We start from the raw sequence: 23,837 nt of genomic DNA on the forward strand, positions 1-23,837 counted from the left end.
TAATTTGTCATCAACCTAACCTCATACATTTTTCTTCATTTCGGAGGAATATGACATGGGCCTAGCAAGTGATGCCACCAAATTGTTCACCAGAAAGATGGGGGTGGGTTTTTGTCAGTATCTCCCATTCACTGTATATATAAAAGTTAAACAAGGTAGGGCTCTACAGCATTCCACAGGTCAACTGCTTAAGAGATGAATGATGGGGAGACAGAATGATCTACTGACTAATTTCTACTTGAAAGGAAGCAACTTCAACTTCACTGCCTCTCCCCCGACCTAAGCCCCATGCAACCTAATAATTAGGTCTGTAAGGGTCACTGTAACAACAGCAGCTGAAAGTTCAAGGCAGATCAAGGCACCCATACTTGCTTGCACCAAAATTATATGTAATTTCTTTTCTACTGTCATATAAATATGTCTGTTTTATGGTGAAGTCTAAACACTAACAGAGAGTTAGAAGCAATGAGACAAGATAGATGAGCATTAGCCACTCTTTCCACAACCTTCTATGCAATAGAGGACAGGGATTCAGGTGTATATTTACTTGAGGCAGAGGCAGCTATGGGTTCCTTTCTTATTGAAAGGAATTGCACGCCTTTTCCATTCTACCGGCACTATGGTGGTTTCAAAAGAAGAAGTAACAATATTATGTAACACTGGTGCAGTAGTAGTTATCCCTAAGTGCGGGATGTGAGCAGGGCAAAGTTCATCTGATGAACCTGATTTGACCATTGTCAGCAGTTTGAGCATCAATAGGGAGACCATCAAACAGTGAGCACTTATCATCTCTTTTTTTAGGTAGGTTGCCCGATATCTATTTAAGAGAGCTTAAAAGAGCTTCTATTCTAATATATAAACCTATATTGATAATGCTGCAACATTGTGCCATCATCTCAGCTTCTTGCGGGTAAAACTCAACATAAGAAAAGAAATAAAAACACCCGATCCACATACCACACACTGTGGCACATACGACTAGGCCCTAGACTTAGGAAAAACTGGACAAAGGCATGTGCACCAACGGAGTGGTGTGGGAGCTCCAAACGCTCAGTAAGCCATTTACAAATGCAAAATAATCCATTTGAATACAAGAGATGCAAAGCAATGGTGTTGGTCGCATTACAAGGTGGAGCAAAATGAAAAGTCTGAAGCCCAGTCAAGAGAGTAAGCAGATAATTGCCCACTTGTGAGTTTAACAGTAGGGCAGCAGGCAATGGATCACCATCACTCATCTTTGGCAAGTTTTGTGCCACTTGTGGATGAGGGAAGCATGCAAAATCTGAGGGCCATATTTATACGTCTTTTTTTTACGCAAATTTGGTGCAAACTTAACTCCATATTTATAAATGCAAAAATGACGCACGGGAGGAGGAGAAGGGCCTTAAATAATGGCGCTAAGCCTGTTTAGCACAATTATTTAACGCCTGGGTCAGGGCAGGCGTTAGGGAACCTGTGGGCTAATTTCCATGGTCAAAGACCATGAAAGCAGTCCACAGGTGCCTTTCCCTGCACCCAGGGACACTCCCTGCTACCCACACGTGGAGGACACCCAAGGATGAGGGGACCCATCCAAGGTAAGTCAAGGTAACTATTTCTATTTTTTTTCTAAGTGCCATAGGGGGCCCTAACTTGGCCCCCCCTACAATGCACTGTGCCCAATGGCCATGGCCAGGGGACAGAAGTCCCCTGGGCATGACTCCTGTCTTTGTTAAGACAGGAGTCATGCCCAGGGGGGTTGTGCATCAAAAAATGACACTAGTCAGGTTAGAGTCAATATTTTTGACACTAACCTGACTAGCACCATTCTTTGACGCACAACCCTCAGTCCTCCCTATGTCTCCCTTGCCCGGTTAGCATCATTTATTTTGACGCTAACCTGATCTTAGCGTCGGCTAGCATCATTCCTTATATATGGCGCCCGGCTGGTGTTAGGAATGGTGTTAACCGGCGGTAAACTTTTTGATGCAAACCTGCGCTAGCGCAGGTTTACGTCAAAAAGTATAAATCAGGGCCTGAGTATGCAGCATAGTGGATTCTATTTCCACCATCTGTAGTCTCCCTCTGCATGCTGCTAAAGATGAGAGACAGGTCCTGCACCTGCTAACACAGCCCTCCCTATTTTCAGGCAGCACACCTGAGGGATGTTGGGAGCTGGCCATCCACAGAATGCTCCCTTTACATGCCTATGAAGTTAGATGTACCAACAAAAGGAGCTTTCTGATTCACTGGGCAGCTCCCAGCGTTCCACTCTGTGGGCCGATAGCCAATGTTCATCTCATTCGAAGCCTTTCATGGCAATATACTTTCCCTGCAAGAATTATAATTGATGATACAGAGGGGTTTTGGAAAGTTGTGCTGCCACCTGCTCACTTAAAAGCGAGTATTCAACTCTATCAAGAATACCTAACATGTGTCACCCCTTCAATCTGTACAACAATTGTTGAATTGCATCATGACTGGAATTCATGTGATAAAAGAGACTTTAGAACTTTTTTCGCTTTTAAAGACATTAAATGCGAGATAATTAAACTAATTAACTTAATGGATGTGCATGTCATGCATATTTTTCCTTTAATCATGTTGAGACTTTTATACAATTTGCTTCAAAGAAGTCTATAATCGCAGCACCAGTAAAGGCATTTGCATAACAGCTTCACAGCGACAGGGACAGCTTACTCCTGCCAGCGTTGCATCATAATTGAAATGTCTTTTCCTACCAACCATCAGACTTTGATTTGAATTTATTTAGGCTAAAGATTTCAATTTGCAGAACAATAACGTCAGCCCCCGTGTGCTCTACTTTGAAGTCTACAAGAATCGTCCAATATGAAAACATTTTAGAAAACGAGGAAACAGGACATTCAGCTGTAGGCCTGTTAACCTAAGGAGGTGCTTTCCGTGACAGGACATTGTCAAACCAGCTTGTTAGGCAACGACACCTTACAGATCGTTTCTATCGCTTCATTGATCTTTTGTATTATGATTGTGAATCTTTTCTATATGAAATACCTTGGGAGATACAGCAGAGCTCCAAAGTTCAATAACCTCTACACTATGACATCTATAAATGACATGTACAACAAGCCAAAAGTGCGTGCTTTCTAACTAGAGATGTCTTAATACCATTGCAACAAAAGGAAATCAAGATCACCATAAACAAGAGAGGTAAATAAGCCAAAGACTGTGATTATGTTGCTAGCGCAGGTGTTTTAATAAAAAATTTTAACGAGTGTTCATGTATTCTGAATAAGTGATTTGTGTAGAAAATATAATAACGTAGAAAATAATGCACGCATTTGAAAATGTGATTACGAAGAGTGGCCGACAATGTTCATAAGGTGTACTTACTAGTGAATTAATATTGTGAAATGTTGAATATATGTTTGACTAACTTAGTAATATGTCATATTAAGGGTTATGTATTAAGCTCTAGCTTTATTACTTGTAGGCCTTAACTTAGTGAATGTCTTGGCCTAGTTTGCCAGTCCTCATGTCAAAGCTGTATTTCTTAAGGTTTAATAAATGGCTGTCCTAGAGAGTTAAACTGCAATTTCTTTTTGCCTTATTTAAATGTGCTCACAACAGACGTGACTGTTAGAAGACGCTGTTCTTGAGGAAGACTGACTCTGCTTGCTGATCCACACTGAGAATAGGTATTATGAATTAGACTGTTGATTATTATGGACATTTGATTTTTTTCTAGGTACCAACTGCATTGTTTTGATAGAGCCATAGTTAGATGTTTTTCCAAATTTGTGTTACTAAATTGTTTTGCATGAAGCCTAACATGCTGATGCTAATCTGATGTTAGTTAAGGATCCTCACTCATGGAATTGTGCTAAGAGAGAAAAATGCTTGATGAATTTCTCTACTGAATTTGAAGGTACGTTATTACTTTGAATGACGCAATTGACTTTGTTATTAATTTGCACCATAACCTTAGAGCTTTGATTAGATCATGTTTCTTCTGCCGCTTTGGACAGCCAGGATTGTTTCTGTATGTGTTTCATTTGATTTTGAGATTAATCTACATGACCTCAGCAGTGTTAATATAGGGTAATAAGTATTCTAACTTTTACTAAAAGGTGTGGCTGTTCATAGCTGAAGGGTCATGGTGTGTGACAATTACTGACTCCATTGATTATTGATGTTATTGATTGTTAGTGATTATTGATAATGTGTATTGATTATTGATTATGCACTGGAGCTATGGTAAGAACATCTTAGCTGCGAGTAAAAGGTTTATCAACCTATTCGCGCCCCCTTTTAAGTTTACTTATTAAGGACAGATGTGCTAACAATGTCAAGGATGATGAGATAATGGGCAATAGAGGAGCAGAAGGTGTGGCCAATACCTTTGGCATAGAAGGATTAGTGTAGAAAATCTGCCTTTTCTGTGTGGTCACCCCAGATTTTTTGTCTTTTGTCATTTCTGCAAGATGTAGCTAACTGTGCTCCTCCTGTCATTGTGATGAAATTGGGCTGCCCCTAATTGGCATATTTAACCTATATATACATTCCTAGTTTATGGTACAAAGTGTACCCAGGGCCTATAAGTTAGATATCACTAGTATACTGCATCACCAACTGTGCCATCCAATACAGTGAAAGTGTAGAATTGACTGCAGGCCTACCCTTTATAGCCTGGCTGTGCAGTTTTAAACTACAAATTTGACTTGTCAAACTAACCCCTTTTGACAGGCCAAACATTTTCTTTTGAATATCTACAAGTCAGCCGTAAGCAGGCCATACTGCCCATAAGGCAGGGTGCACAGTATTTAAAAGAAGGACATAGAAGGGTTTAATGTTACACATACTCTTACAGTGAAAAGGCCCCAAAGCCATTTTCACTGTAAGCAAGACAGGATGTTCAATGGGAAAAAACACTGATCCAAAATGATATAATAATAGTGTATGTCAGGAATTCACTAGCTAACAAAATTGTTCAACAATACTAATAGTCACTAAAATCCAATTAAATGATCAGATTTTTGCCAAATATTAAATATATGTTTGGAAAGTTACCTTTTCACTGCCTAAAGTTGCTGGAGGTTGATCTGCATTTGGCTCTCACACTTCTGCCAGTCAATAATTATGTCTTGAATACATGTGAATTGGTATGAAATACCTCCCAGGAGCTAACAAATGGAATGATGAAGGGTGACCTCTAGGAACTGGCTGAATATACAGGGTTGGGTTGTGAAGATCCTTTTTGAACTTAAAGAGGCAAAACCTGCTTGAATGTCACTGCTTTACAGGTCTGCTAGTGTTTTTCATATGACACTGGGAACACACTTCAAAGAGGGCTACCCAGTCACAGGACAGTGATAGTGGATACATGGCTAGAGCCCTTCATTTGTCCCCCATCCAGATAATCTCTATTCTCCTTTTGACTGTGAGAAATTGGGTTGTTGGTTAACTAGGTTATAAGCCCTGGTTGAGCAACAGCCACAATCTGTGGTAGGGTAAACCACAAAAAGTCGCTAAATTAACCTGTGCTTATCCCTGAGTAGCTTGGCACAAAAAAACAGGCTGAACTCAGAGACATTGTGGTAAGTATTTGTGCAGCACAAACACTAATAAAGTGAAAACACAAAACAAGAAAAGATCACACACCAATTTAGAAAAATAGAATACATTTTAGTAAATTATTAGACACCCAAACTACTAAAATCCAATCAGGATTCAATCAATCAGTTTTTGTAAAGTGCAACTACTCACCCGTGAGGGTCTCAAGGCGTTGATGGTGGGTTTGGGCCTCATTCGAAGAACCATGTTTTGAGGTTCTTACTGAAGATAGTGAGAGATGGGATTTGTCTGAGGTGCGTGGGCAGGTTGTACCAGCTCTTGGCTGCAAGGTACGCAAAAGATCTTCCTCCAGTAGTGGTTTTCCAGATGTGTGGGACGGTAGCTAATTCCTGCTGGGCGTAGCGGAGGGGTCTGGTGGGGTTATGGAAGGAGATGCGATGGTTCAGGTTGGCCGGTCCGATATTGTGTAGGGCCTTGTAGTTGTGGGTGCGTAGTTTGAAGTTGATTCGCTTCTCTACTGGGAGTCCATGGAAGGTCCTTAGGTTTTGGGAGATATGTTCTTGGCAGTAGAGGTTCAGGACGAGTCTTGCGGCAGCGTTTTGAATGAGTTGTAGTTTTCTGATGTTCTTTGTTGTGGTGCTCATGTAGAGTACGTTGCCGTAGTCGAGCATGCTAGTGCCTGTGGCGTGGGTGTTTGTTTTGCAGCAGTTGACCGGGATCCATTTGAAGATTTTGCAGAGTTGGCGGAAGGTGTGCCAGCAGGAAGAGGTGCGTTTACATGTCAGGTCATTGATAGGGAGGAGTCGAGGATGATTCCTAGGTTGCGAGCGTGGTCAGTCGGAGTAGGTGGTGCGCTGAGCGATGTGGGCCACCATGAGTCATCCCAGGATGAGGTGGAGTTTCCGAAGATGATGAGCTTAGTCTTGTCCGTGTTGAGCTTGAGGCAGCTCTCCCTCATCCAGACGGTGACAGCTTTCATCCCAGTGTGAAAGTTCCTCTTAGCTTTGTCAGGGTCTTCAGTGAGGGACATGATGAGTTGTGTGTCATCGGCGTATGACACAATGTTCATTTCGTGGTCTCTGATGATGGCTGCCAGCGGGGCCATGTATATGTTGAAGAGCGTTGGGCTCAGGGAGGATCCCTAAGGGACTCTGCAGCTGACTTCTCTTGGTTTGGATATGAAGCGTGGGAGCCTGACTCTCTGTGTTCTTCTGGGGAGGAAGGAGTAGATCCATTGCAAGGCTTTTCTGCGGATTCATGCGTCGTGGAGTCTGGTGCATAAGGTGCTGAGGAAGACCGTGTCAAAGGCTCCTGAGAAGTCGAAGAGTATGCGTGCGGCGGTGTGCCTGCGGTCGAGGAGTATGCAAATGTCATCATTGGCTACAAGAAGAGCTGTCTCCATGCTGTAGATGCTGCGGAATCCAGACTGAGAGGTATCCAGAGAGTTTATGGCTTTTTCCAGGACTTTGGCTGGGTAGGGTAGCAGCGAGATAGGTCGGAAGTTCTTGAGCTCTGACGGGTCGGCTGTGGGTCTCTTCAGGAGTGGTTGGACTTAGGCGTGTTTCAAATCTTTGGGGAAGGTAGCTGTTGTGATAAGGCAGTTCAGCATCTTGTGGAGTTTGGGGGCGATAGATGCAGTGGCCCTGTTGTAGATGTGGTGAGGACAGCGAGGTCTGTTGGAGCTCCGGAGTGAATGCTGTTCATGATGATTTCAGTCTCTTCTGTGGTGATCGTGGACCAGCTGTGGATAGTTTGGATGGATTCTGATGCTGGGTGGATTCTGCAGGAGGAAGTTGCTAAAGATGTCCTTAATCTAGTGGTGGAAGAAAGTGGCCAGTTTGTCGCAGAGGTCTTGCAATGGGGGGATGTTGATGGCTGCGGAGGGAGGATTGGTGAATTAGTTGATTACTGTGTAGAGTTCTCTCATGTTGTGCGGGGAGGTGTTGATGCGTTCATGGATTGCCACTTTTTTTTGCATTCTTGATGCGTTGGTGATGGGTGGCAGTGTTGGCTCTGAAAGAAGCGAGGTCTTCGCTGGTTTTGCTGTTTCTCCATTTCATCTCTAGGTGCCTGCAGGTGCGTTTGTATTCTTGGAGTTTGGCAGTAAACCAGCTGGCTTTTTTTGGGACGTGCTTGACTGAAGTTGATCGGAGGGGGGCTAAGGAGTTGGCGCATTTGGTTATCCAGGAGTTGAGGTTGCATGCTGTTGCGTTGGCGACATCGGTGGGGGGCAGGGGGGATTTGGCAAGGGTTGTGGTGAGTGTTCATTGGTGATTCTGTTTCATTTCCTGTGGGGGGCCCTGGGGACGCAGAGGCGGCTGTTGGGTGTGGTGATGGAGAAGATGGTTGGCCCACTCTGGAGTGGAAGTATTCTTGAAGGTGATCCGGTTGCTTGAGGTAAAAATGGGTCTAGTGTGTGTCCTGTGGCATACATGGGCGCAGTGATCAGTTGCTTGCGACCAAGGGTGGCGAGATTGTTGAGTAGGGAAGTGGTGTTTCAGTTGTTACAGTCCTCGAGGTGGAAATTCAAATCACCCAGGAGGAGGCATTCAGTGAATGCCAGGGCGTTGGGGCTGGCGATGTCTACAATGGCCTCAATGAAGGCTGGACTGGGGCCATGCAGTCTGTAGACTAGGGTGCCGCAGAGGAAGGAGTTGTGAGTGGCGTGGATCAGGAAGTGCAGGTGTTCCATTGTGGTGCAGTGTTCCTCTGTGTTGACCGTGATGCGGAGTGAGGGCTTGGGTACAATGGCCAGTCCTCCGCCTGGACAGGAGGGTCGTTCCTTCCTTAGGAAGTTGTAACTGTCCAGGATTGCAATGGCGATGTCCGGTGCGGAGGTAGAGTGGTCAAGGTCTTGGTTAGGAAAGCAATGTCTGGACAGGTGGAGTCAATCAGGTCCCAGTGTTCGGGAGAATCAGAGTTATGAATTTTAATTTTTTTTAGTAAAAACTAGCACCTAAAAGAACAAAGCAACACTTGTGGACATCTACTCGCTTGAGACAGTTGAAAAATATGCCGACTGCAATGAAGCATGAGTCACATACAAGAAGTGGATTGACCCGATCAGTGCTCACTTTCAGACTTAGACGAGTTTGCAAGAAAAGTGTTCTGAGAAGGTAAAGTTCAGTGGGTCATGGCTGAAGGTAGTGTCCGAGCAGGAAGCATTGTCATCAAGGAGCCGATGGACAACGTTGCAGTGATATTTCAATGTTCGAACTTAGAGCATGATTTAGAGCTTGGTGGATGGGGTTACTGAGTCACAAACATGACGGATATCCTGTCCGCCGTATTATGATGCCATTATATCCTATGCGAATCATAATACAGTGAACGGAATATCCATCACGTTTGTGATGGAGTATTCTGTCTACCAAACTCAAAATCAAGCCCTTAGTCAATGTTATGGAAACAGAAAATGTTCAATGTGACAAGGCAGGAGACTGTAGCCGAAGACATCTCCAGGAACTCGGATACATCTCTGACAAAGGACTGCTGAACAGGATTTGCTGTTGTGGAAAAGAATGCAGAAGGAACAGATGCAAAGTGAGGGTGACAGACAATGCACCTTGGTGGGATCGGCGAACTGGCTAGTCCTTGTCTTCCCTCAGTTTTCAGAGCAGTTTTTAGCTAAATATTTTCTAGTTCCTAAGTTTGGATTTTGAGTATCTGGGCACTTTTAGCATCACAACCAATGGTCCAGGACTAGTGGAACATCACTTGGGGGGTTCAATACTCACACAGGCTGGGTCTAACTGTGAGTTCAAGATGGTGGAAGCCTTTTATGTTCCTGTGGCTCTAAATAGGAGGTCAGCAAACTAGCCCTTGGAGTCACTTGTGTAGTCCTAGGTTCAGGTGAAGATGCAGGGCGTAGACAGCAATGATGGCCTCTGAGGGTTCAAGGCAGTCTTGTGGAGTACACAGTAGGCCACAGAAGCAGACAGTCCTCTGAGAATCCTTCCACAGGTCTATAAAGTAAACTGAAGAGTGGGTTTAAGGGCCCTATTTTTATACCTGGTATCTCCCTTGAGGTTGTGAGAAGTTTCTAGAGGTTTCTCTTTGGAGTGCTTGGAAATTCCTGACTTCCTTTGGCTGAAATCTGGCTGCAGAAACAATGTGAAGGTGAGAAGCCCTTTGTGTGAATGCAGAGTATTGCCTATTCATTTGCAAGTGGGGCTGTGCCCAACTCCGAACCACATCCTGGAAGCGGATGGCCCATTCAGGCACACCTGGGGGGTTATTCCAACTTTGGAGGAGGTGGTAATCTGTCCCAAATGTGACGGATTTACCACCAGACGTATTACGAGTTCCATAGGATATAATGGACTCGTAATACGGCTGGTGGTATATCCGTCACTTTACCGTCACTTTTGGGACGGATTACCACTTCCTCCAAAGTTGGAATAACCCCCCTAATCCCTCCATTGTGTGAATGTCTTGGAGGAATTCACAAAGTCTGTCACTTACACCCAGTCATGTGACATAAGAACGGCTGCAAGCACCAAACGGCTAAGGGCAGGAAAATGGCACCTTTCTAAAACTGACATTTTCAAAATTTTAATTGGAAATCTGACTTTAGTAATAAAGAGGATTTTCATAGATGCCAAGCATGAAGTTTTCACATGGTTCCAATCAAATGTTAGCCCTTATTAAATATAATGAGGCAACCCAGGTTTAGCACATGAGTGAAAAACAAATTTAGGAGTTTTTCACTACCAGGACATGTAAAACTGATGTCATAAATGATGTCATAGAGCATGTCATGTGTGATATCATATGCAAGGTCATAAGTAGTGCATGGCACGGGTGCAATTTATAGTTAGTGCTACTAACAATAACTGCCACATTTCTGTGTTTTTGTTTATGTGCTTTTTGTTTTTTCTGTGTTTCTATCTATCTATCTATCTATCTATCTATCTATCTATCTATCTATCTATCTATCTATCTATCTATCTATCTATCTATCTATCTATGTATCTATCTATGTATCTATCTATCTATCTATCTATCTATCTATCTATCTATCTATATATATATATATTAATCTATCTATTTCCCTACTACCATGCCAATTGAAGATCGTGGATAAGCACGTGGACAACCTCCTGGCTAGCTTCTTAGAACAATGCCAAATATATCATTATTCACAGAATGGGTTTCGGCCAGCACGCAGCACAGAAACTGCTCCTTTGACAGTAACAGAGACCTTGCAAAGCACTGTGAACATGGGCAATGCACAGGCATTGATCCTCTTGGACCTAAGTGCTGCCTTTTATACTGTCTTCTAAACAGTCCTATTACGCCGCATCATTGGGTGTGCAGGGGAAAGCCTTGACCTGGTTTACCTCCTTTTTGAGAGATCAGCCTTTACACGTAATCTCCCCTCCTTTCACAACCTTCCTTAGAGTGCTGGTACATGGTGTCCCTCAGCATTTGGCACTCATCCCTACTCTTTTTAATATATGCATCAGACCTTTGGCTGATGTAATAAAATCTATCAGAATTTCATTGGTGTCCTAAATTGCCTAAAACTCAATGCGAGTAAGCCTGAGATCCCTTTCCTGGGCAGACACACCCACTTATGGGGAGACCATTGGTGGCCGAAGTGCTAGGACCTCCTCCAAACCTAAGTCAGTGGTTAAAAACCTTGGTGTATGGACGAAATGGTATTCTTTGAAACCCAGGTTAAAACCCTAGCAGGCCATTTCTTGGCATCTTGAGAAGCCTTAAATCATCATGGGATTCTTCACATTACAAGTTCACCAAGTGATTGTTCAATCTCTTGCCATTTCACGCCTAAACGGGAGGCACCTGGGGCCCTCCTCCTAGAGCTCTTGTAAGCCCCAGGAACCACCACCTTCCTGGGGCTTTATGAAAATATTGGAGGAGGGGCCATGTGGACCCCCCAGTCAAGTGGGCTCTTAGGAGCCCTGAGGACCACCATCTCCTGGAGCTTTCTTTTAAAAATGGAGGGGGCCTCACCCCTCCTTGGGCATAACATGCCCCGGGGACCACCATCTCTCTGGGGCTAAATATAGAAATTTGGCAGGGAGTCCGCTTGGATGCCCCTGGGCCCCGGGGAACAACACCTACCCAGAGCCAGAAACATAATTGAAGGGGGGCATGTGGTCCACTCCCGACCACATACGGTCATTAATTGGTAGGCTTGGGTGGGGTGTAACTTAAATTCAATAATGACCCCTATGGGGCAAGAGCAGAAGATAAATAAATATTTGACCGGCAAAACCGAGTAAGCAGTGTACATGCTGAAGTGTCCATGTGATCGAATGAACATAGATAGCACCATTTTGCAAGCCAACAAATGGGTTTTACAGCATGTAAGAACATAGATTAATATCTACAGAGTGGCAAGACACCTTAGGAAAATACATTCAGGTGATCTAAATAAATTTAAGTTTTCTGTAATAGACACTATCCCCAGAGGGGGAAATAGGGAGATGGCTTTAAGACACCTGGAAGCAAGGTATATGCAGGGCTTGAATGTTTATTCAAAATTACATGTATTCCTATGTATGCCCACTCTAAACCATTTTATTACACTTGCACCTCAAAAAACCATACCCACTCAAAACCCTAAAATGACCCTTGCCACTAAAAATCCCATACCCACCTTAACTCATAAAATTACCCTTTCCACTCATAACCCCATACCCCCCCAAACCCTAAAATTACTCTTGTCACCCAAAAAGCCATACCTACCCTAAACCCTGAAGTTACCCTTGCCACTCAAAAATCCATGCCCACCCTATACCCTAAAATTGGCCTTACCACTCAAAAACCCATAACCACCCTAAATCCTTAAACTACCCTTGTCATTCAAAACCCATACCCACTCCAAACCCTACATATACCCAGTCACCCAAAAACCCATACTCACCCTAAACTCTAAAAATTATTTTGTCACCCAAAAACCCAAACCTACATTAAAATAGGCCTGGGCATAGAAATTCACTCCGCTGGCAGAGTTTGCGGAATTCGGGCACTTCGCACTATGCAGAGTAGCGCGAGTTCTCAAATTACGCAATCTGGCATTGAGCGGAGTTAGTTTGCATGCACAGGTTGGGTTTTGGTGCTCTCTTGCGAGCGCCACGATACTCCCGGGCCGCTAGCGAGCGGAAGTTCAATGGTGCTGTTTCCAGCTGCACTCAGAACTTCCAGTTTACTAACACTGCTTCCGGCCATGACAACAACTAAAATAGTCCAGCGAGTAAAAATGCACCTGGGGTAGATTTTCTACTCCAGATACATCTAAATCTTGTCAAAAAGTGTTTTTTGAGTGGACTTTCTTCTCCAATGGATTCTTCAAGTTGTTTTTTAGATTGAGAAGTCTTTTTTTTACAAACAGGAAGGAAATGCCCCAGAGATGACATCTTCCTGTTTTTGTCCAGCAGGCTCCTCCTGGTGCTTTGTCCATCTCCAGATCACTTGTCACTTGGATTTCGAGGTGGAAGGATCACTCTCTTTGTCTCCTGGATATAGCTTTGGATTTAAGGACTTTGGGCCATATTTATACTTTTTAACGAAAAACGGCGCCAATGCAGTTTTGCGTCAAAAAATTTACCGCCGGCTAATGCCATTTATTTTCACCACTCGGACGTCAAATTTATACTTTGACGCATGGCGGCGCAAACCACAGATGTGAGTTTTTTACTCAAACCAATGCGTCACGTTGTAAAGAAAAATGACGTTAATGCGGCGAAAATGACTGTGAGCTGGTTTACGACGTCGCAAACCGGATACGTGCCTTTTTTTGACGCAATAGCATCAAAAGCTTCGCACACACAGCTAAATATTCTAAGGAGAGCCAAAATAGATCCCAGATGCTTGGACAGACCCCAGGAAGATAACAGACCAGGAACCAGCCAGGAGGACCCACACAAGACCCAGGAGAGGGAGAAGAAGAAAAGAAAGTGTCGCTTCAGTGCAGAGGAGCAGGAAATCTGGTGAAAGAGGTGACGGAACACCAGCACCAACTTTTTGTCACCTCAAAGTTGCCAATTAGTAGAAGAGAGGAAATATGGCAACAAATTGTTGACAAGATAAACAATGTGGCAGAAGTACGGAGAACAGTCATCGAGTGCAAGAAACGCTGGCATGACTGCAATCGCAGGACCAAGGAAAAGATGGCCAGGAACAGGAAGGCAGCACTGCAGACTGGAGGTGGGAGTCCAGCACCGCAGGAGTCCCTGGACCACATGGAGGAGATGGTGGTGCCCATCATCCCTGAGGAGATCGTCACAGGGATTCAAGGACAGGACAGCGCAGACTACCAGGAGACAACGCAGATGCAGGGTAAGCCGCATGGGGAATTAAAATGCACAAATGTTAACTGCAAGCGGGGGGGACATACCTACTACACAATGCATGTAAGTCATGATATTCAGGGATTAGCATGGGTAAAGGTGCACCGCATGTGGGCATGGGCTGTTCAGAGGAAACCTGGGGCACTGTACTACACTACACCAACAACCTTTGCATGGGGGTATGCTGCCATGCCAAGGATGTTGGAAAGGTAGGGTACAAGGTAAAACTGGCCTGCCTTCACACGAAAGCTGGTATTCTCCCTACATGAACTAGCGCTCAATTAACAGTCTCAGGCCATATCTGCAAGTGTAATTTAACATTGACAACAGTTGCCACTACCACCTCTGCTGTATGTGCAGGTCAAGTAGCTAATGGCAGTAACGTTCCCATGGATCAAACACACCCAAATTAGAGGGTTCAGGATGACAACGTTATCAATCCCCTGTAATCAATAAAAATGTTCTAATCCTGTCAAATGTGAATGTCCATAGTTGCTACAAACATCAGCCATTGTCATAAACATTATGAAGTACACAGCACTAATGTCATACCCATGCTGCATATGTCAGGGTCCACCCAATAGCTCCAATGACACCATGCAACATCCCAAATGTCATACTGCTCAGACAACAGCATTGAGGGGGAGGACAAATGTCACCGGCTAGTGAAATTCACCCTCAGAGTCAGAAGAGGAAATGGAACACTGCTATGACCATCAGTGCAATCCAATGTAGCACACATTCCCCAACATAAACCTTACACACTACCAATGCTGACATCTGTAGTGTGCCATGCCAATGCTATACATAGTTATGCTAGGTCACAGCAACATATAGCTGGATGTGAAATATCTGAGAATGGGGCAGTTCCAGATTGTTAAGTGTTGTGCAAGTGCCATCAGAACACCCACAGCCAGTGCAATGCCACACCATTAGAATGGAAGTAGACGGAGGGTTGAGTAGGACAAGAAGGTGGCAATATACAATTTGTCCAGAACCAACACCTAGAGGATGTGATGCTAACAAGTCCCCAAACTGACCACACTACATGTGACATGCAGGTGGGGCATAGGCCTGGTAGAATGCTAATATTATAGACAGGAACAATGAACAGGAACCAAGATCACAATGTGCAACAAATAGGAAGGCAGGCATGTCACATTACAAATCCAACAACACAGACACACTAATTGTACAATATCTCATTGCAGAGGACGATGGCTCTACTGGGGATATGCCTGTCCTGGACTTCCCTGACTACATTGATGACGAGCTGACAAACATCAGCCAGCAGACCCTTCAAGATGTCCTTGGAACCCTCCAGACCCCGCCTTCAGTTGCAAGGAGGAGCACAGATACAGCAGCCATCACAGAGGATCCACCCACCATCCCAATTGTACGACCTGCCAGCTCCAACCCAGCTGAGGACTCTGACGACACTGGCACCAGCTTTGAGAGAACTGTAGTTGGAGTACAGTGGGAGCTGGCCAAGGAGGTGCTGTTGGTGATGGAAAATTTGGCAGCCAGCCTAGCGGGGGTGCGTTCGTGCATGATGTCAACTGCAGAACAGGCAGCAGCCATGCAAGGGCGAACATCAATCTTGCAAGAACTTGAAAAAGTGTGAAGGAAATCAGAACAGCTGTAAGAGGGTTGACACAACACCTCCAACAACAAACTTTTCAATGCATGCACGAATGCAATATTGACCCCCTCAGGTACAACCTGACTGCCTACCACAGTGATGTGGCTGCTATTCTTAAGAACCAGCAGCTCCTCCCTGCTGTAGTACTACCCTTAATAGCCCCACAGTTGGCAGCTACCGGGATGTCTGACTCCACGTCTTCAAACACTGAGGTGTGTGTTGCCCCTTCACAACCACCACCACCAAGGGCAGAGGAGACAACACACACATCAGAAGATGAAGACGTGGAACAGATCACCTTCACCCGTAATAGTACCCGGTAGCACTAGTCCCTGCCACATGGCCACTTATAACCAAGGTCGGTTCTCCAGCCCACTGTTTATCTTGTCACTCTGCCCTGTGATTGTCTCTTACTAACTCATTGGCAAATCATGTCCCTCTGCACTGTCTGACACTTCACCCCAGCATGTCCAATGACATGTCCTTTTGCACTTGTGTAGGATCACAATGGAAGGTGTCACACTAATGGACTCACAATCATGGACAATGTAAATATAGCACTACAGCACATTATAATAAATAGCACTTGCACAACCACTTGGTCTCTGTGTAATGTGACACATCAACCGTGAGGGAGATCAGTGATGTTTGCCTCATGTCAATGTTTATAGAATGTCAATAAAACTGCCATGAAAGAATGTGGGCTGATAACTAAGCACTGTGGTCTGGATTGTACCATCATCTGCCCTTCCTGAGGGTTAATTCTGAGGTAAATAGAAACTATACAGTATAAAGCTGTGTTGGACAGAATAAGTCTTCCTCAAGGGATGTCTAAGCCAAAAATTATTGTCCCTAAATTTTTCTTCAAGACAATCTTTACGTATGTGACATTTGACTCAAAAGTTTTCTCACACACACCATACAGCAGGAATGGATGTGTATGAGTGTACGTACAAATAAGTAACCTGGCTGAACAATGTAACAAATGATAGGTGTGAGTTACGTATACCATACTACATGAGATCATACCACCACTCACCTTATAAGGCTTCATTTGAACATCAGGCTGCAGGCAGACCTAACACAGTGTCCTTAATACCAAATCTGGTCCCAAAGTATGTGAGATTGAAAACATACATCAAAAATTAACAACACATTGGGATCCATAGTAACCTTGAGTGGTGGTTGGAATTGACGGCAGAATCTTTGCAAAGTAGCTCTGGTGTAGCTGCCAATGTAACAGCTCAATTGGGAATTGGTTGCAGGATGGGACACAAATGCAAATACTAAAGAGACACTGTTCAGCCATGCCAAGGCCCTGATCCCCAAGCATTTGACACATACTGTAAAGGAGTACCTAAATATCTATTTAACAGTAAAAAAGGAAGATAAAACCTGGGGAAACACCTTAACTAACCTAACCTATCCTAACTACACATTATCCACAACAGGCCCTAACTAACCTAAGTTAAACTTGCTTATCACATTTAACTAAACACTCTAAACATCAACTCCCCACCCCCCTTATAAGATGGGACACATGGAGGACAACATATACTAACCTAAACACACACTATCTTATACTAAACAAATATATATATTTTTGTATTTTTATATATATATATTTTTTTTTATTATTATTATATTTGTTTTTTAAACACCAAAACCCCAACATCATCCCCCACCCACCCACACACATAATAAAAAAAACATTTCAAATTATCATACCCTCAGCCCCAACCCACTACTACTAACTAAACTAATTCAGAGGGATTCATGGCAGAGGGTATAATTTTCACAAGTTCGCCCTCCGCAGGGTCTTCTTGATGGCACGCACCCTCCTATTAATTTATGACACCTCCTGCTGCAGCCTGTTCATTCTCCGCAACATACCCTGCATGTCACGTTGCATCCTTTGGAAATCTGAAGGGTCAATGACTGCAGCAGGGGTGGTCTGAGTGCCAGTTGTAGATGTTTGTCCGGTTGGTGGTGCCATGCTTGTAGGGAGAGGTGCAGGTGGTGCTGTCATTGGTCCGGGAGCAGTGGAGGTCGATAGTCCTGCAGTGGTGCCTGATATGCTTGGTGCCACCTGGGTGGTAGTGGTGGTGCTGGTGGTGGCGGCTATTGTGGACACCGAAGGGCCCCCTTGGGCAAATGCCCTCCACACTCCTGAGGCTCTTTCACGGCGATAACGCCGTGCCATGTGGCGGAACCCAGACTTCACATCCAGAATGTGGCGGTAACGCATCGCCCAGTGTTGAAACTCATGAATCTGGATGACATTCATATTGGCTTCTGTTAAAAAAGATAAAGCCAAACATTAGGTACTTCATTGTGTGATATAGCTACTGAAGAAAATCAGACAATACATCTAATGCAGCTGAAACAGGCCATATCACCCATACCGATCACAGATTCGCCATGAGGAAGTACATGCCAACTCAGCTTACACATGTCCTATCTAACAGCACAGCAATGCTCTAAAAGATGTGTAACAACTAAAATGACCTATGCATCATTGTTCAGCCATTTGTCATGTAAAAAATGCTGCAAGTCCTCCACATGTGGCAGGCCAACTAATGCCTATCTTCTGGATGACAATCAAGGGCCACAAGATCTGTGATTTGTAAATGGAATTGCCAGGATGGAAGGCAGTTGCTAATCATGAGTGGGTATCCTAGGTTTGGACAGATTTACATGTCTCTGTACTAAACTTGGATCATCACACCTAAGTACACATTTCATAACCCTAAGCCTGTGCCTCGGGGGGGATGGAGAAGCAACAAATACTTTCAAACATCTAAGACACCCAGGAAGCTTTGGATAGCGGTACATGGGTTTGGGCCAGTCCACCACAGGTAAGGAGGATGTCCAACCAGGATATAACCAAACCTTGGACAATCCCATCCACATTTATGTTTGTAAATGCAGACAATTGTCAACATCATTTGATACCACTAATACCTGTCTTACAACAAGCAGATAGATGCAAGCCCACATCTGGCCATGAGCTGCATGCACACCTATGACATTGTACTCAAGTGCCACATACACATAGCACAACATGTGGAAGTAGATGCTGCTAGGAAATCAAACATACAGTTGAACATGTTCATTAGTGAACAGGGAGGCTCAAGTCTGTGGGTAAGACTTTGGCATCCCTATTCTGTGAGATTCAGGGTCTGACTTGCCGACTAAATCATGAATATGGGCCTCTGTGAATTTTTCCTTATTAAAATTTCAAATACAAATGTCACCCTCTTCACATAGCCATGCCTACAGGGCTGCACTACAATCCCAAAATATGACTATACGCTACTGATTGTCCAACTCAAAGATGGGAAAAAAGTGATACTCCACTCAAGTAACATATCCGATCATTTACCAGAACATCATACCTTGCTAAATGTCCAACACACAGGAGTCAATCACACAACAGCTGCAAACACAACACAGAACTAAAATATCAACACTTACTGGATGTGTCTGGGTCCGCAAATCGAGCCACCTCTCCGATTGTGTTGGGGGCAGGTCCACCTGTAAAGCATGGAAGGGAGAAATGTGCTCAATGTCTGTGCACTGTACAACACTTCCAAATAAAATTACTGTGGGTAACATTAAATCTGAAAGTCCAGCCTCTCAGGCATGATGATACTGCAACAGACATACCACTGCAAACATGTACATACCCGGTCACTCCAGTGAGTGATACACACATACCTGCACACATGCAGTGGCCTTAACTATCATGTGGTGACAAACATGCTCCATCAATTGTTTGCAGACTCGTTTATGGTGTGTACTCCTCTCATCATTTGTAGTAATGAGACATGCAAAGCCACTTTCTTGGAGCACTGCAATACCAGTCACTCAGGTATTGTGGCTTGTGCATCAAGGGACAATCATTTACTGTGTGACGCACCTGTGGGTTGAGTTAAGGTCATGATTTATCATGCTTTCTATGGTCCCTTACATGTAGGGCCTGTTTAGTGTAGGTTACATATGCTACATTAACAGTGCACCCTGAGCCACATATGCCCCCTATTACACCATAATGGCAGGGATCCTGTGCATAAATTGGTGACAGTTTGAGGCTAGCCATGAATAGACCTGTTTTAAAATTTGGATACAACATGGAGATATATGTTGACAGTGTATATTGTAGTCATCCATGACAGACTGCATTGACACAGGTGTAGTCATTGCACCTGAACTGGGTCACTCATTGCCCTGTGTACCCATTATGGCTTTTGAAAATCACAGTGAGCCACATTCATCATCTTACATTTGCCAAGTTGGTTGATCAACAGCTATACAGCATACTGACACTGTCATATTATTAACACATTGTTTAGCAAATGCACCACTGTGTCAATCATGATGATGTAGGTTTCAATTTGTATGTACCTTCGGAATGGCAGCATTCACAGGAATGATGGTCTTCTGATCTTAGCATTCACCCATGTCTGTGATAGCCTCCATACTGGGAAGTTAGTTATTAAACATATGCTGCACTAGATCAGCAAGGGTGTGCCAAACTAAACTAGCAAAGTATTACGGAACTTAATATGTATGATGGAATTGGTCAGGGATCCCTTGTACAACATCATGCACGTAATACATTGTGATCATGCATTCCCCAACATCAGGTATCCCATGATGATCCCATAACTTATGAGAAGTTCATGGCTATAGAGTAACACAGATGGCAAATGCATTAGCTCTGTTCCAGCTATTGTGCCCAAGACCAATGTAAAACACACAGGTACAATGAACAGAGGGCCATGGATAGTTGTTACGCCTCAATTTGTATAATTTGCTTCATTTTATGTACCACAGCTATGGAAAGTAACACCAAACATTTAGATATGAACCCGTGTGCATTCATTTTGGCTCCATCCCTAATTTAATTGCGGCACAACCAAGTCAAACTATCAGCCTAAGATGTTACCTCAGGTTAGAAATAACTTGGTACGTATGTGTCAGAATCCAGTTCAGACATGTATCAGAAATAATTGGGGGACACATTAGTTCTTGAAAATATTTGGATTAAAAACATGTCTTTCCTGTTACATTCACAGGCCATGCCTAAAACATATGTTAGAGCCACATTTGCATCATCTATTGATGTGAAGGCAGCACTAACTTACAGGCTCCAGTTGTGTTTTGTAACTCAGTGCAGCTGTTGACGGTAATGTGTAGCAATGATTGTATAACTCACGGCCACTGTATGTTTAACTTGCACTCCACATGTCCAAAAACATTGCCTGCAGCATATGAATAAATCTACTACTGTCACTACAGAGCATTTAAATGTGCACATTACTCTGAATTGTACTTACTAACAGGGCCACCAATCACAATACCCAGGTGGTCCAGCAGGTCTTGCTCCCTGGCAACAAGGTCAGCCCAATGGTGCTTTAGCTGGTGGTCGTTGCGCAGTGTGTTGTATATGCATTGCAGATGGTACAGGACCTTTGACCACCGGAGCTTCCTTGCCTCTTTGTGATACCCCTGTATCACCCTGCCACCAGCTTCTATCATCAATGGGAGGAAGTGGCACCCCAGCCAAATGAATCCCTTCAGCTCCTCCTCTCCCGTACTACTGAGACGTGGCCTACCCAACATGCTTGAAATAATAAAGGAATTAAGGGGTACAGAGGATAATGAAGGGAAAGGAGGAGAGGGAAATGAAAAGTAAATAACACTAAAACAGCCCAACTATCCCCAAACTAACACTACCCACAACAGACTCCCAACAGTACAAAGACACAATTAGACACCAGAAATGACAAAAATACACTTACAGAGGATACCACAGACACTTAGAAAACACCAAAAGACAATTTAAAGAACACACAGGAGACAAATTCATAATATTCACAGAGCGACAAGTCCAAGCACAGCCACACAGTCAAGAAAAATCACAGACTGCAAAGTGAAAGTGCAAGTACACCCACTGTACCAATTCTGTAAACAGGATATCCTATTACATCACTTCCTGCCTCAAATGCAGTGCATTTTTATTATGATGCGTCAAAATGTTATAACAATTACAGTCTGTGCGTCATTTTTTTTGGTGCACATGCTTAGAAATTACCCTGCATCCATATTTTCAAATATTTTTCATAGTTAACCAATTTCATGGGGTACAGTGTGGGAATTACCGCTCAGGGCCAATGGATGTATCATGGCAGTGAGTGTCATTTTTCTAGACATATGCAGCATTTTTTGACGCATGTGCGTCTTTTTTGATGTGTATGCATCAAAAGTTATGTCTTTTACTGGGTTTGGATAATTTCTCAAATTTTATAGTACATGACAGCTGTAACAATACAGAGATAGGCTGTGTGCATCTACATTGTGCATTCCAGTGTATGGGCACATGTGGCAGATCACACTACTGCGGACCATGATCCTCTAGTTCTTGCACTCTTCACTGACCCAATGGATCCCCAAACTTTTGGAATACAAATTGGTATTACCCAGTTTGAGCAGGTTGTGCGTCAATAGAGAATAGCAAGGCTACGCAACTCAATACAGTAACTCATTGCCTGTGTGTCAATGTATGTGAATTGGCTCTTACAATTTTAGTTGTCCCACTGTGTGAACATCACAGTATGTGTTTTCATAAATGTGCTTGTATGCATGTGTTGTCAATGAGGACAACCATCAGATGCTATTCAGTGTGGAAATGAGTAAGGAAATGTGTTTGTAATACATGTAGCAACAAATGCTGTGTGAACTTCCCAGATTTTTGGGACATAAGCATCTCCCATGACAAACCATGCACAGGATAGATAGAGGACGGTTGATCATGGCAATGTTCCAAGACTGAGCTATCACATGTCCTGGAATGTTGGATACCACTTCCTGGTCACTTGTTTCGATACTACCGATGAGTCAGGCATTTGAAACTGCTATGTGGGTACGGTATTTGTGACACCGAGTCCCAAAACCAATCCACAAATGTAATGTCACTCCACAGTTTGGGTCATATAAATGACCTATGTTTCTCCTGTGGCAGTGGAGGACCAGCAGACCAAGCAGCACATGTTCAGATATTTCCAGTGGTTAATTGCACAAAGGTGTCCAGTTCAACTGTGTGGGCCCATGTGTAGCATGTGTCATTATTGGGGTCCATGTTGTCACAGTTACGTGCAGGTCTAATCATGAGTCTGTGGAGCCATTCCTTGCATTAACAAAGTATCCTTCACAGCTGAATTGAACGAAAGCCAAAGAGGAATTGAGAACACACATGGGGATAGTCCAGCTATGGCACTGCAGACGTGTTATGAGACTGACAACAGGGCAACCTTAGTGTGCTCACAAAGTTAATGGATCAGGAATTTTAAACCAGCAGGTTTCATCACAACATTTGTACACAGAGTGGCCTCTAAAATTCCCACTGCAGCTGGGAACATCAGTGCCTCAGTGCTGATGAATCTCACAGATATTCACCATGCAAGCCCCATCAATATTTTGGGGCCGATGTGAATCAGTGTGTGGACCGTCAGGGTACAAATTTGTGTTGACATTTCATGCACATTATCTAACGTTATTTGTTGTGCTGGAGGCACCATTGCCAATCCATGCTTACAGCCATGGTAAACTGTCACTATTTGTCACTCATGCATACATGAAACCCAGACAAGGGATGGGCCGTGATTAGGCTATTTGAAAACAAGTTCCACCCCATGATCTGATAAGTAAACTGATTATGCTATACAAAGTATTTGAGTATTCATTGTAAACCTACCTGACACAATACCCCAGGAGGAAAGTGAGGGCATGGAAAGCAACTATGAGACAAATGTAGCCACAGGGAACCTTTATGGTAACGCAAAGACAGGAACCAGTCAGGCTAACAGGATGCAGGGTCAATCAGGAACAAAAATGAACAAGGCAAATACACAATGAGCAGACTGAGACTGGTCAAACTGGAACAACACTGTGGAAAATGTAAACTGTTTTTGTCCTGTGTGCTGCAACGTTACACAATAACCCAAGGCCTGTGTTACACAAGTGATTTATACGGCAATGCATAACAGTGATATACATATAATGGCAGTTTCTATGCCGTTCCAGGCAGCTGTAAGGGCAGTGCATGTTCAAATGGCTGGTCTGCATGGAGGTGCTGACAGGTGTGCGCAGCTTCAGTCTCTCACAAGTCCTGTAGGTGAGAATCAAGTTCAAAGGGTCAACAGTACCTTTCACATGGGAAGCAATGGACAGGTGATTACAGGTCCTACAGACTACAAGGCAGTACATTATCCGATAAGAAGTCCATGCAGACAGATGAACAATAACTATGGCATACCATACTAAAAAGGGAAGCACAC

The sequence above is a fragment of the Pleurodeles waltl genome, chromosome 1_2, assembly GCF_031143425.1.
Source record: "Pleurodeles waltl isolate 20211129_DDA chromosome 1_2, aPleWal1.hap1.20221129, whole genome shotgun sequence".
In the NCBI taxonomy this organism is placed as follows: Eukaryota; Metazoa; Chordata; class Amphibia; order Caudata; family Salamandridae; genus Pleurodeles; species Pleurodeles waltl.